Consider the following 14,028-nt stretch of genomic DNA (forward strand, 5'->3'; position numbering starts at 1 on the left):
TTCTCATTTTCGCTATGTAATTTTGCACTGTCCATTTTCTGAAGTGAAAATAAATTTCCCATGTGTGGGACTAATAAAGGTTATCTTATCTTAAATTAAAACTAACCAACCTTGGAACTCACTAATTGTGACTTTGGCGACGAGGTCGACAGTCACGTTTCCTCCAGCCTGCCCCCCCAGCTTCAGAACCCAGTTCCACTTAAGCTCCTGTCTGACAGAAAACACCACGACATGGATCAGCTGACATGGCGCAAACCTCTGCAGCCACAGCTGCATGAAGAGCTGAATGTTTTCTGTCAGGACATTTCATGATCATATTGGATAATCAGATGGAAACGATCGCATCATGAGAAACTCAGAATCCTCTTCTGAAGCTCAAAAGGAGCCTAATGGCACAACGTACCCATGATGAACTGCTTGCTGCTGTGGAACAGCTGGACGTTTTCTTGGGTCCATAGCAGTACCAGCTTCATCCTCCATAAGTCTATCACAGACCATGTGTACACAGACCTTGTACATAGACAGTGACGCTGTCAGGAGGACAAACCCTGCAGCAAGTTCGACCTTGATTGAACTTATAGATTCACTTTCTTCTCAATGTTAAACTTTATTGTAGCTTGAGAACTCTCAAGTGATTTTTTTATGTTTCTGTGTTTTTAAAGTCTAATAGGCTACAGTCAACAAAAGCTATCTTTTTCTACAACATATTGTATGAGGTTCACCGGTGGAAACGCTCTTTGTAAATAGGCTGCACTCATTTTAGAAGGTCCTACAGGACCATCTTTGGCACAAAATATCATCGAGTCACTTTGCGACACGGTGCTGACCACCTCTTTCTTTCATGTTATCGTAACATTGTTTTTATTGCAGCCCTCGCTCGGTTTTGTGGAAGTGGCTCAGACAGCTTTCTGATTTCACAAAGATATATGATTACTTGAGGCACAGCACTCTGTGGTATGTGCAGAACAGTTTGCATCTTTAACAGCAGAGATATTAAATTGTAGCTGTTTTCTAAATCACAAAGATGACTTTCACTGATTTCTTCACTTACATCTCCTAACTCTTTCAGCATGCAACATTTGCTTTTTGCATCACTGTCATGGCTTAGAGAATTACAACCATTTCTAACTTGAATCTCTTCCAGTTGTTTTTTAGTCCAATGTGTGTTGAAAGCGAAGTGACACCTCTTTCAAAGTTAGTCTTTCTGCGGCCACGTGACTTTATGATTTACTTTGATGTGCAGGTGGGTAAAATAGTCAAGAAACCCAAACGACAGACGGTCTCCTTTTTCCCCCACACTATTTAACTTCACTATCGCTTCCAGACATGCCTCTTGTAACCCACGAAGAGAGATGCCGTAACCCCCAATCGCCAATATGTTCCCTCTAGTGTCCCTTCACAAGGTATACTGTGCACACACCAGCCATCCTGGTAACAATCACACCATACCCTCCCCTTCAGTTTGTTTTGGTGGTTAATTTTAGTTCAGGATGGTAAGGATTATGTGTATGTTTGTACCACATGTGCTCAAAACAAGTTTTCCAGCTCTCCCTTTGCTGACCTACTCTCCACATCGACGCTCCACTTCAGCTCCTGTCTGACTCGCTACTGGTAGAAGCCCTCCGCCCCTGTTCACACAGAAACCACCACAACATAGGTCAGCTGACACAGAGCAAACATCTGCAGCCACAGCTGCTCGAAAAGCTGAATGTTTTCTTTCAGGATGCTTCATGATCATATTGGATGATCAGACCTTCACCTTCTCACCATGAGAAAAACAAAGACCTCCTCAGAGGTTCAAATGCAGTCCGGCAGCACCGATGACGACATACCTATGCTGAACTCGGGTCCACAGCAGAACCCAGTCCAGCCTCCATCACGCTGTCTCTGCGTCCTCCTGGACAGCGTTCTGTCAGGCTGTGTGCTACAGCCCCTCCCAAAACACCACCTTCGTGTAGTGTTGGCGGTCTTACTGTTGGCAGTCAAAGAAATCTAAATTTGGAAAAAATGATCAGGTAAAGCCAGAGCTGCAGGTTTGAAAGCCAGCTGAGCGTTTCACCTGAATCTAGTCCCTCCACCGAAGCACCTGCTGTGCATGCTTAGTGGTGAGTGTCTTGGTGTCGAGACAGTTTTACACGGTGACAGTTTGAGGTTCCTCATGATGTTGAAGACTTTGACCGGGCAGCAGTGCTGGTGCATCTTCACACAAAGGGAGGTTGTGCCAGGAGCGCCCCCTCAGCGAGCACCTGTCCTGCACCACGTCAAGCAGGAAGCCTTCTGCTCAAAAAAATGAATAATGAAAATTGAAACGAGTTGAAAAAAACATCACAGAGTAACTTTATTCTAAGCAAAATTTTCAAAGAGAATATGGAGAGCACTGTGGACACAGACTCGTCACACAGATTTGAAGTGTATTACAAGCAAGTTGACTGTCCTGAGTAGAAGAGACCAGGAATTGTTATTGGTCAAAATGGACCAGTAATAACACGGCCTGCACCTGAAAGAACACCTCTGAAATTAATTAGAGCAGAGACTACAAGCCAGGGCTTCTCCTCCAACATTGGTGTCCGACCTTACCCGCTCACTTCTGAAAGAAAATTCCCACAAACACTCAAACCTGTAGCTGCACAGGGTGGGATGACATCATATTAGACCCTATGGATAAAGAAAGAAACCAATGAGCTAAAATTCAAACTTCAGTGTGAAACTAGATAATTTTTTTTCTGTTTTTGCCTGTCCCGTTTGGCTCTTTTGCCATCAGAATTATTGTCTAAAGGCGAAGAAAGATGCCCAACGGAAACTAGATAAATTACTTTATTCAAAGGAAGTGAAATACAGATGCAAATTAAACCAACTATATCACAGATTTATGAATGAATAACTGTTCATCACTGCCTTTGTTACCTGTTCAGGCTCTGGTGCTGGGTTGGGGTGTATTCACTCATTTCAGTCACGGCCAGGCCTCAGGAGTCTGGTTCCACTCCTGCCCCTGTTCACAACCAGTGTTGGATGTAATGCGTTACTAAGTAACGCGTTACTGTAATTAAATTACTTTTCCACTGAAAAAGTAGAGTAACTAATTACTGTTCATTTTTAGGTATTTTAATTACAGTTACTTACAATGTACTTGCGTTACATTGTAAAATAATTAAACTCGCTGAATATCATTATTTAATTTCAATAATTTATCTTCTAAAGGTAAAAATAAACTCTGCCGCTTTAACATCGCTGTAGTGCAGCTGCGCGTCGTTTCGCTGCATAGTCGTACTCTAAAGCGGAAGATGTCGGACTCGGCTGAAGCGAGTGGCTGTTTTATGAAATGGACATATTCCCGTCTCTTCACAGGAAACAAGCAGACAAGAGTATTACAGTAATATGTAAGCTATGTCCTGGGGAGAAAAAAACATCGGCTGCTGTTAATAGCACGAGTAATCTACTGAAGCGCCCGACATGAGAGCATAGACGAACACTTCTGAGTGATCCTTGTTCATCATCCATGGATAACACCACGGCAGCTCCTGCTAAGCAGCAAAACCTGATTTTACTTCAGCGGCACAGAAAGCGTCTGAAGGTGAGCTTAAAAAATGATTGCAGGCTACATTGTGGAAGAGATGCTACTGCTGCGTACTGTAGAGTCTCCGTCTTTAAAAAAAAAAAAAAATTATTTAAAGAGTTTAATTTCTATTGTTTGTCCACTCAAGATTTATAAGGAGTTTAAAAAGTATTTAGTTTAATTTTTAGAAGTATTTAATTAAGTTATCTAATTACTGTGTCAGAAAAGTAAGTATTTTAAATACAATATTTACTAAGTAATTAGCAATTAATTACTTTTTTAAAGTAACTTACCCAACACTGTTCACAATGACAGCACCACAACACATGTCAGGTGACACGGAGCAAAGATCTGCAGCCACAGAGGCACAAGAGCTGAGTGTTTTCTGTCCGGACTCTTTATGATCATAATGGAGAATCAGATCCTCACAATCTCATCATGAGAAAACCAAGACCTCCTCAGAGGCTCAAACAGAGCCTACCAACAGTAATGACAACTTGCCTGTGATTAACAACTGGCTGATGTTGAACAGCTGCAGGGTTTCCTTGGTTCCACAGCTGCACCAGCTCCAGCCTCCAAAAGTCCTTCACACCGACTCGTGCCTCATTAACAGACTAACACTGACCCTTCCAAAGCATCTCTACCAGAGACTTGCAACACAATAAAAAACAAAGAAAACAAGAAATAAGGACTTCAGGAGCACCTCCAGCAGGCTTAAAAAGGGAGCTGCCCAACCTTGGATATTCTAAGCCCGAATATCCTAGCAAACCAATATAAAGCCTAGTAAAATAATATACAAAAAGGGCACTGATTCTGACAAAAGGAAAATATGGCAGGAAGTCTCAGAAACCTGAGTTGGATGCCACAACGAAAGCGAAGCGTTACACATTATGAAATTCCATTCTTTTGAATTCTTTTGGCGACAGAGAAAGACTGAACTCAGAGTGGTCAAGCTCAAAAAATAATCTTTATTTTTACATTTCTGGAAATGGAGAACTGCAGAGACGAAGACGTACCCCAGTTCTGAAAGCCTTGCCAGTCAAAATACATATCTATAGTTCTGCTATACGTCACACACAGTTTACTCAGTTCCGCTTTTTCTGTTTGGTTTCCTGTGTTGTATTAATGTACCAAACTTCCCCTTTCTTTACTTCCCCTTACTGAAGCCTCTGTTGCTAGGCGACCTGTCACCCTCTGACCTAGTTTTTTTTTTTATGCCTTTATTACAAAGTACAAAAGACAATATAATCAGAAAATAAGCACTAAAAATATATGTGTTTTTTGCAAAGGCAACTAATTTTATGTTACATTTCAAGTGCCTTCATCATTAGTTTGGATTTTGTCTCACTGGATCTCTTGGCCAGAGTTTGTTCAATAAAGAAAGAAACTCACAACATAAATGGTAAATGGACTGGTTCTCATATAGCGCTTTATACAACTTGTGCATTCACCCATTCACACAAGCACATTTTTCCTAGGTGCTTTCTAACTGACATTCACACACATTCATACTCTGATGGATGCATCGGAGAGCACTTTGGGGTTAGTGTCTTGCCCAAGAATATTTGGCATGCAGACTAGGGAATCGAACCACCAACCTTCCAATCATGACCCGCTCTACCACCTGAGCTACAGCCACCCCTAAAAAAACAGAACAGAAACTGGTAATTTTCTACAAAAAAACACAAAGTTTTTTTGTGTACAGTATGAAATGGCCTGTATTTGTATAGCGCTTTACTACTCCCTAAGGACCCCAAAGTGCTTTACACATCCAGTCATCCACCCATTCACACACACATTCACACACTGGTGATGGCAGCTACATTGTAGCCACAGCCACCCTCAGGTGCACTGACAGAGGCGAAATCAGCTTAAAATTGCAAGTATCAGTTATACTTCCCACTTGGACATATATACATTGTACAGTATATACACGCAAATGAAACACTGCAAGTGCAGTCTGCAAGCTGTTTATTTAAGCACTGGAATGTGACTTTGGTGTCGTCCAAGGCAGGACAAGAAAAATCTTCCAAATCCAACACGCACCATTAAAAAAAAAAAACCAGCAATAATAATGGTGGTGATCTCGTAGGTACGGCCAAAATTTTTGTGCTGTACGAGAGGAGTATTCTTCACAGTTGGGGGCAGTTTATCAACAGGTGTATCAAATGTTAAATCTGGGGGGAAAAGCTCTGCAGCCCGTGGGTAGATGAGTCGATACGACTGTCTAATCGCCAAATCTGAAACACCGGCGATGTCTCCAATTTCTTTCTGGGTCTTCTTCTCTGCAGAAGCTTTGGAAGCCATGTAGATGGCAGCTACAGCTACAGAGATGGGGCTCCTGCCAGGCACCAAGTCAAGCTCCACAGCCTTCCTGGCTGCCATTTGCACCTGTTTGGGTAAGCCGAGGTTGGAGCAGAAGCGGGGCATGAAGTCCCCGGGGGTGATGGGGTCTACGCTGGTCTCCAGTGCCTTCAGAATCAGCCTCAAGCACCTACTGATCTCTTTCTTTGAGATCCAGGACACAGCGCAGATCTCTTTAAAGGTTTGCGGCACACCCTCTTGTCTGCAGGCGATTTAGAGACAGGCTGACGCAATGGCATCATTGGCTCGGCCCTTCTCGATCTTCTGTTCATAAACATGCTTAAATAAGTTGTTTGTTCTCTCTACGATGTTCCTCGGCAGGTCGATGCGATCCGCCATGGTGCTGATCTCTTTGAAGGCGTTGAGCATGGCCCGGTCAGAGCTGCTCATGCATACAGCATACATAAATTTAATTTAAAAAAAATGTATTCAACCCCGACGACAACATTAAAAAGATGAATAAAAATACTTAACAAAGCAGGGCAACCTGCATGTGGCGAATAAAGCTTTGATTGATTGATAAAGATGCTCTGACAATCCATCAAGCAGTGCGGCTTACCAAAGTTGTACTAAAACATTTTTTAACAGATTTCTGCCCAAATCGGTTCGAGGTCAGTAAGCACAACCAGAATTCATACATAAAGGCACACTCTCGATTTTTGAGAAAATTAAAGGATTTTAAGTGTGCCTTATAGTGTGGAAAATACGTTATACAGAAGAAAAGAATATATTGCGACATATATCGTTATCGCACATGCTTCAAATTATACCGCGATATGGATTTCAGGCCATATCGCCCAGCCCTAACTTAAATGATATTTAAATGTTTTTAGACTCCTTAGATGTACCCTCTATTGGAACAATACAAAATTATCACATGACAGCACGGATAACAGTAGAGGAAATTCAGAAAGCAAAGTTAAGAACAAACAAGGTGCCATGCAGTGATGGGTTTCCTGCTGAATGGTATAAGAAATTTGAAAAAGAACTGATACCCTTACTCCACCTGACTTTTAATTGGATTCACACTAAACATGTGATTCCCCCCTCTTGGAGGGAGGCAATTATCACGGTACTACCAAAACCACAAAAACATATAGAATACTGCCAAAATTACAGGCCTATATCAGTGTTAAATGTTATTATAAAATCTACGATACAATCTTATCAAATAGGCTCCAGTCGTTTATACTAGACCTGATAGATGAGGACCAAGCATGTTTTGTCAAAAATAGACAGGCACAAGATAATATTAGAAAGCCTTTGATCGAGTCAGCTGGGACTTCTTGTACCTAAGCATGGCAAAGTTTGGGTTTAATACAAAATCAATTCAATGTATCAAATCTCTCTATGACAAACTGACTGCAAGAATAAAAGTTAATGGCTCATTGACAAAGAGATTCCAACTATTTGCCTTGTAATTGAGCCATTAGCGTAAATGATTAGACAAGACTCCCTGATAACAGGAATAGAAATTCCTGTTGTTTTATTTTGAATGTCTGTGTCTCATGTCAGTATTTCTACTTTTGTTTTCCTAGTCTCATTAGCCCTGATTTGTCCCAGCTGTGTTTCCCTCCTGTCTCCTATTCCCTTATTATTCCTGTGTATTTAAACACTGTTTTCCTTGGTCTGTGTTGCCATCTCCATCTTACCATGCTGTGTGTTCTGCCTGTCAGCCTGTTTATGCTTAGTTTATATTTCCAGTTTAGTTAGTTCTCTTTTTTGCTTTCCAGCAATAAAAGTTGTTTTGAATGCACTTTCGCCTGCCTCCCGCACACTGTACATGACAAGGTTAGTCAGAGTTTAAAGGTGAAGGTGAAGAGCTTGAGTTTACAATATTGATGTTTATTTATTTATTCTGTTGCCCACTAAAACCCTTTAACATAAAAAAATAAAATAAAAAATTGCACTTTGCGGCAAATTTTCTTGTGTGATTAAATGCGATTAATTGAGATTAATTAGAAAGCATCATTTTTTTAATCAAGTCATACACTATATATGAGAAGTGTGTGTGTGCTTTTGTTTGTTTGTTTTTTCTCAATGGATCGCGTCAATCACATCGCTGCATTTGGTAAGAAGTGCGTTCATAATTCAACTTGGGCGCTGGTACTGAATGTACGATGACATCGTGAAATTATTCTGCTTGACCTCAAACACAGCTAGATGCTGCTCCAGGTCAGTCGGCTTTCTGCCTACTAGGTTTGTAGCAGAGACACTTCAAATGAGTTTCAGTCAGGTTTCAGAGCCCATCACAGCAAAGAAACAGCTTTATTTAAAGTTACAAATGATCTTCTTCTGGCCTCTGACAGTGGACTCGTTTCTGTGCTTGTTCTGCTAGACTTCAGCGCAACATGCATTACTGTCAACCATAATATCCTATTAGAGTAGGTGGTTTGTATCATATCTAATAAACTCCAATTTGTTCATGTAAATGGAGAGTCCTCTTCACACAGTAAGGTTAATTATGGAGTTCCACAGGGTTCAGTGCTAGAATCAATTCTGTTTACATTATACATGCTTCTCTTAGGCAGTATCATCAGAAGGTATACATAGCAGACAAACTAGGCTTTAGGAGGGACCAGCGCTGAGTAATATTTAATTTTCTCATAAAGATTAATCGTTTTGTCAGCTACATACACTGCAAGACACAAAAACCCAGAGTTAGAGATTGTAAATTGTAGATTTTCAGGCAGATACTCTTTTGCCTGTTAACAGAAAACACCTGATTCTGATTTATATCCAGACTGAATCCATCTAGGACTGACAGGGCTGCAGGGATGGAGCACGACAGGTCGGACACAAAAGGACACCAGAATGTTAGAAAACCCTAAAATAAGGGATATACTGTACACACAGAATACACAGAGTACTCCACACCATGTCTTGTTTTTAACCCAGTTTGGTCAACAGAAATACCAGTCTCAGGATTATATTTCAGCAGGAATTCCCAGCTGCTGTGATTGGTCTGTTCAGCACTCTCGATTCCTCCTGTGCATTTCTAGTTACTTTTTAATTGCATTTTCAAATTTATCAGCGAGAGAATAGTTATCATCAACTTAGTATAAGGAACAATAATCAAAGCATTACTTTAATGACTCACACGTCAGCAGATCTCTGGAGGGCCATTTCTAAAGCTAAGAGAATGGATGTGAACACAGAAAGAAGTGAAAAATCTCAAGGGACAAAAACAATGACAACTGAAAACAGAATAGCGGGAGTACCCAGTAGGGGAAGAGCTTCTAACTCACTGTTGCTGAAGCAGCACATACATTTTTTGTCCATAACACTAAAACTGACAGCGAAATGTCAGTTTAAAAACAGAAGGATAAAAATTAACAGCAACTCAGACTCTAATTTGAAGTCAACATTTAGCGAGCAAAAGACCTTTGGTCTTCATTAACAGCAGTGAGACACAGGCCTTCTCAGGTTTGGGGACTGTTCAGAGTATTAATGCATAATAATCTTATCTAGCAGCAAAATGTGCGATTAAATTCAGCTAGAGGCCTCTGGGCTTTCACCGCTGCTTTCCGTCACTGACAGCGAAGTACGGTAATATTTCAATGACATTACTTTGTTATATGCATAAACTTATCCATGTTACCAGTGGTTTAATTAGGAGAAGATCTAAACAAGCAATGTGTAGAAAGAACAACAGACAATAAAGTTAACCTCTTAAGCCCCAATGGGGTTTCTGAGCTTCCTGCTCGAAAATGTAATGCCCAAATTTAATTGATTATTTCTCTGCAGTTACAAACTCTGTCCTTACAATCTTGGTATCAAAATAAAGCTAACACTTGTGAAATTTCATCAGAGGTGTAAATATTGTAAATATTTCATTCCAGAAATTCAGTAACCAACTTATAAACATCATCTGTGCAAAGATTTATATTTCTAAAGTGAAACAGTGAAAAATTACAGTGCTGTCAATACATGAATATCCAGACGTTGTACAAAAATGTCCAATTTTGGCACACAATTGGACACCATGCCAGTTGATTATTTTTATGTATTTAAGAGCAGAAATTAATTAATTTTATTAAAAGGCCTAAAAATGCTTTTTTAAAATATATATTTTTGAAGAATAAACCACACATTTACATGGCAATGGCCCTTTTCTGCCGTGCGCATATAACGTTTAATTGGCCGTTCTATGGTTTTGGCTAACTGACTGACGGTAACGAAAAACGTTAGCTTAAATAACAGGTGAAAAATATCCGCAATATTATTAAATATCAGCGAGAGCGGTTATGCTAACAGTGCCAGAACTCCCAAAGACAATAAAAACTTTATAAACAATAAGGTTCCTACTTTTTTCCGTTTCTCGTCGGGTTTAGTGGACCGCTGTACCGCATGCGTCTTTGGCGCCCTTCTGTCTCCGGCCTCTCTGATGCTTTGATGCACCCATGAGGTGGCAAGTGCCAACCTAAAATGATCCCTTGCCACCCCAAGTGCCACCCCAGTTTTGCATATGACAGTGTTGTTTATTAAAATAAGATAGCATTAACAGTTTGAGCGTAGTTACAGTCAACAGTGAATATAAATGCTAAAACTTAATATATTGCATAGTGCCCCCCCCCCCCCCCCCCCCCCCCCCCCCCCCAGCATTAACAAATGGTTCTACCCATAGCGGGACCAGCTTTTTTCTTGTTTTCAGTAGCAAGCGATGTTTATGATTATGCCAGAGCACAATTTGAACAACACCATGGGAATTTCGCTTTTTACACAGGTGGTTGGATGTTACACTCTGGAAATGGAAGTAAGGTGAGTGTTATTAACCCTCCGTGGTCCACAGACACGCTGCACCTCCAAATCACATGTAAACTGACATAGCAACAAGCATTTCAGCCCACATTGAAAGTTCGGACTTTTTTCATTTTAATTACAGGCCAGTAAATCCAGAGTTATGATAATATATATAAGCCACGCTTTTTTTCTAAATACTGTCATCACATTTTTGTGTGTGTGTGTGTGTTAAGCGTTTTCTAAGGACACCGGGAAAACAGTAAAGCAAGGGGGAAAAAAACACCTCTTTCCTATTGGTGGAAAAATGTACCATGTCGACCAATTTTAAAAAAAAAGTCAACATGTGGGATTTGGTTGTTTAGGAAGAGGGGAAAGTTTTGGGAGTGTCCATAACGGCAGAGACAGAGCGAGCGAGTGAGAGTTTAGATCTGGGAGATTTGTGACGTGTAGTCGTTTTGTTTTGTGTGTCAGTGAGGGCACTAATGAATGTCACAAAGGCACATTTGCAACGTAAACACTAGGGGTGCAACGATACACAAAATTCACGGTTCGGTTCGATACTTTGGTGTCACGGTTCGATATTTTTTCGATACAAAAAAAATGTTCATGCCTTATTATTAATTTGTCATTTATTAAATTTTCACGACACATTCTGCACCACATCTCTGTGCGTTCATCATTTGTTTGAAGCCAGCTCACCTCCTGCAACCACTTTTCCGAGAATACGTGCTTCTTTTGTGGTTCGGACTCCTTCTGACATTTCTTTGGAGGTGGAGGAACATCACAGTAATTGCTTAAAGGAGCTTCTTCGACATCTTTAAGAGTTCTAAACAAATGTCTGTCCTCCTCCAGAAAATCTTATGTATGCAAACACGCGTTGCAACTTCTTATCTTGTGCGCGTTTTTTATTTTGACAGCGAATGCGCACCTGCGGACCACTTATGTGTAGACCTGGTTATTTAGCTTGTTATATTGCAGCCACAGAAATTCTTTTGTCCATGAAACCATAAAGCTGCACTTTCTTTTTGCCTTATAGTCTGATTTGTCATAACTTTTCCGTTTTGTGGTAAGCTTTTCTTTGGCTGTCACTTCTTCACCCTGACCTGTCTTATTTGGCTCAGCAGAACTAAAATATATATCCTGCTGCTTTTACACACGCACTCACATAACGCTCAGCGATTCTCTGCACGATCAACCTCTCACATGTTTAAGCTGCGGGAGATTTCACTTGTCATGTTTGCATAGTAAGCTAACATTGATAAGATGATGTCAGAAGAATTGGTGCGCAAATTATCATCACTCACCAATCAGTGCTGTCGCTCTCTATACACAGTTCACGCGATTGCAAAGTGAAAGCAAAAAAGAAGCACAAATTCAAACGCGATTTCAATATGTCACATATTGACAGTGGCTCACTGATGCCAATGACATAATTACTCAGCTACATTTCCGAAAGAATGCAAAAGCATTGACATATATTTTTCCTTCCTATGATAGGCCGACGGGCAGGGCAGAGATAGATTTTGGTAGCCCGACTGGAAAAATCGCTAGCCCCAGGACGTCGGGCTAGCGATTTTGTGAGCCCTGTATCTGATTGAGGAATCACTCATCTTTGGAAAAGAGAGTTTATTAAAGAGAAATGTCTCTTTCCAAAATAAAAGCTATACTATACGCTTCTTCTGGGCTATATTCTCAGCAGCATATTAAACATATCAGGTCCCCATAAGGAGAATCATGTGCTAACGGCTGTCTAAATGACTCGGCTAAAGTTTGTAGCATGCGTGCTTGTTTTTGTCTGCTTCCACTTGTCTTTGCACTAGGATGATGTCGGAGTAAATGTGCAGTCATATTCGTTGTGTTCCCACTAGTGCTGTCAGCGTTAATCTGAAATAAGGTTAACGCTACAACACGGCAAATCTCCGTTAACGAGCTACCGCGGATCTCCTCGTGTGTGGGGCTGGACGGCCAACACGTTAACGAGCTAACCGCGCTAACACACTAGTTCCCACCCATGTAATTGAGCATTACGTGGCACATCCAACATACTGTTTTACTTTAGTCCATGACGCGCTTACCTTCAGGGTCATACGTCACATGAAAACCAAAATAGTTCCAAACGCCAGGTCTGAATGAGGGTGGGGGAGGTTCAATTTGCCATGTTGCAAGGAGAGCTTAACTTCTGTCTCGTTAGCTTGCCCTGCGCTCAGTGAATCTGCGGTCGACTACTCCGCCTAGGCTGCACTGTCGAGCGCAGATCCACTGAGCGCTCAACACAGACAGCACCGTCAGAAGGAAAGTTGATAAAATAAATTAAAAATTTTGTATTGTTCGATACATATGCATACCGAACCGAAAGCACTGTATCGAACGGTTCAATATCGATACGAGTATCGTTGAACCCCTAGTAAACACTGTCACTAAGTAGAAAACCAGCGGAGTGATACACCTCCTGTTGTCAGGCCTGCAGGTTTATCCCTGTGCTCTTCTGTCTTTTAGTGGACAAACTTATTTTGTACTGGCACACATCATTTGTGGGGCATCTTATTGTGACACCTGATTGTTCTCTCATTTTAGTTTTAGTAATATTTTTTAATTCTTATACAAATGAAAAAAAAAAGACGGCAGGTGTATTGGCTGCATTTTTAGATAAATAGTTGTACAAAATGTTTACAAAATGTACATTTTATATTTGCATTTCAAGTTGTAAAAATTTACCCAACATGTCTGTGTTTTTTTTTACAGTAAGAAAATACTCTTAGGATTTTAAGTTATTTGTGTGATTTCAGATCAGTAATACTAATGCAGCGTGTCAGTGAAAAAAACAACTAAATTCAGTTGAGCTGAAAGGATACCAAAAAAGGCAAGGGAACTATTTTAACCGTATATAACCACCTGCATATGTGTATGAAAAAAAGGGCTTCGGTTTTGCCATCCCATTTGATTTCTTTGCCACCCTAAGAAAATTTCTCTAGATCCGCCCCTGCACACACATACAGTGACACTCGTGATTTCCATGGTAAGGGCACTGCAACAAACAGCATCAGACTCCAGAGCGAGCATTGACACAGGCAAATGTAATGTGTTTTGATAGAAGCTCAGGGCTAAACAGGAAGGAAGGGCGAGCAGTGTGTGAAAAACACTGCAGCCACACTCACATAGTTGGCTAGTTTAAGAGAACAGTCATCTGTTTGGCTTTCTGTCGAGTGAGTGAGCTTACATGTGCCCCAGCTGCCCATTTTCAGGGAGCAGAGAACTAAATGACACCATAACTACGTTTTATACTGACCTGTAATATACTGCATATGCAGTAGGGTGACAGGATTAATAATAATAATTAAGAGTGTGATAATGAATGGTTTCTGCTGCCT

At 40.8% G+C, this 14,028-nt stretch overlaps 1 pseudogene; it reads right to left on the reverse strand.

Annotated features, from left to right (window-relative positions):
- Window positions 1–2,131: 2,131 nt before the first annotated feature.
- Window positions 2,132–6,307, reverse strand: LOC148098014 (transcription initiation factor IIB pseudogene; annotated as a pseudogene).
- Between the last annotated feature and the right edge of the window lie 7,721 nt (window positions 6,308–14,028).

The sequence above is a fragment of the Neolamprologus brichardi genome, chromosome 17, assembly GCF_056152115.1.
Source record: "Neolamprologus brichardi isolate AB-2024 chromosome 17, ASM5615211v1, whole genome shotgun sequence".
Lineage (NCBI taxonomy): Eukaryota > Metazoa > Chordata > Actinopteri > Cichliformes > Cichlidae > Neolamprologus > Neolamprologus brichardi.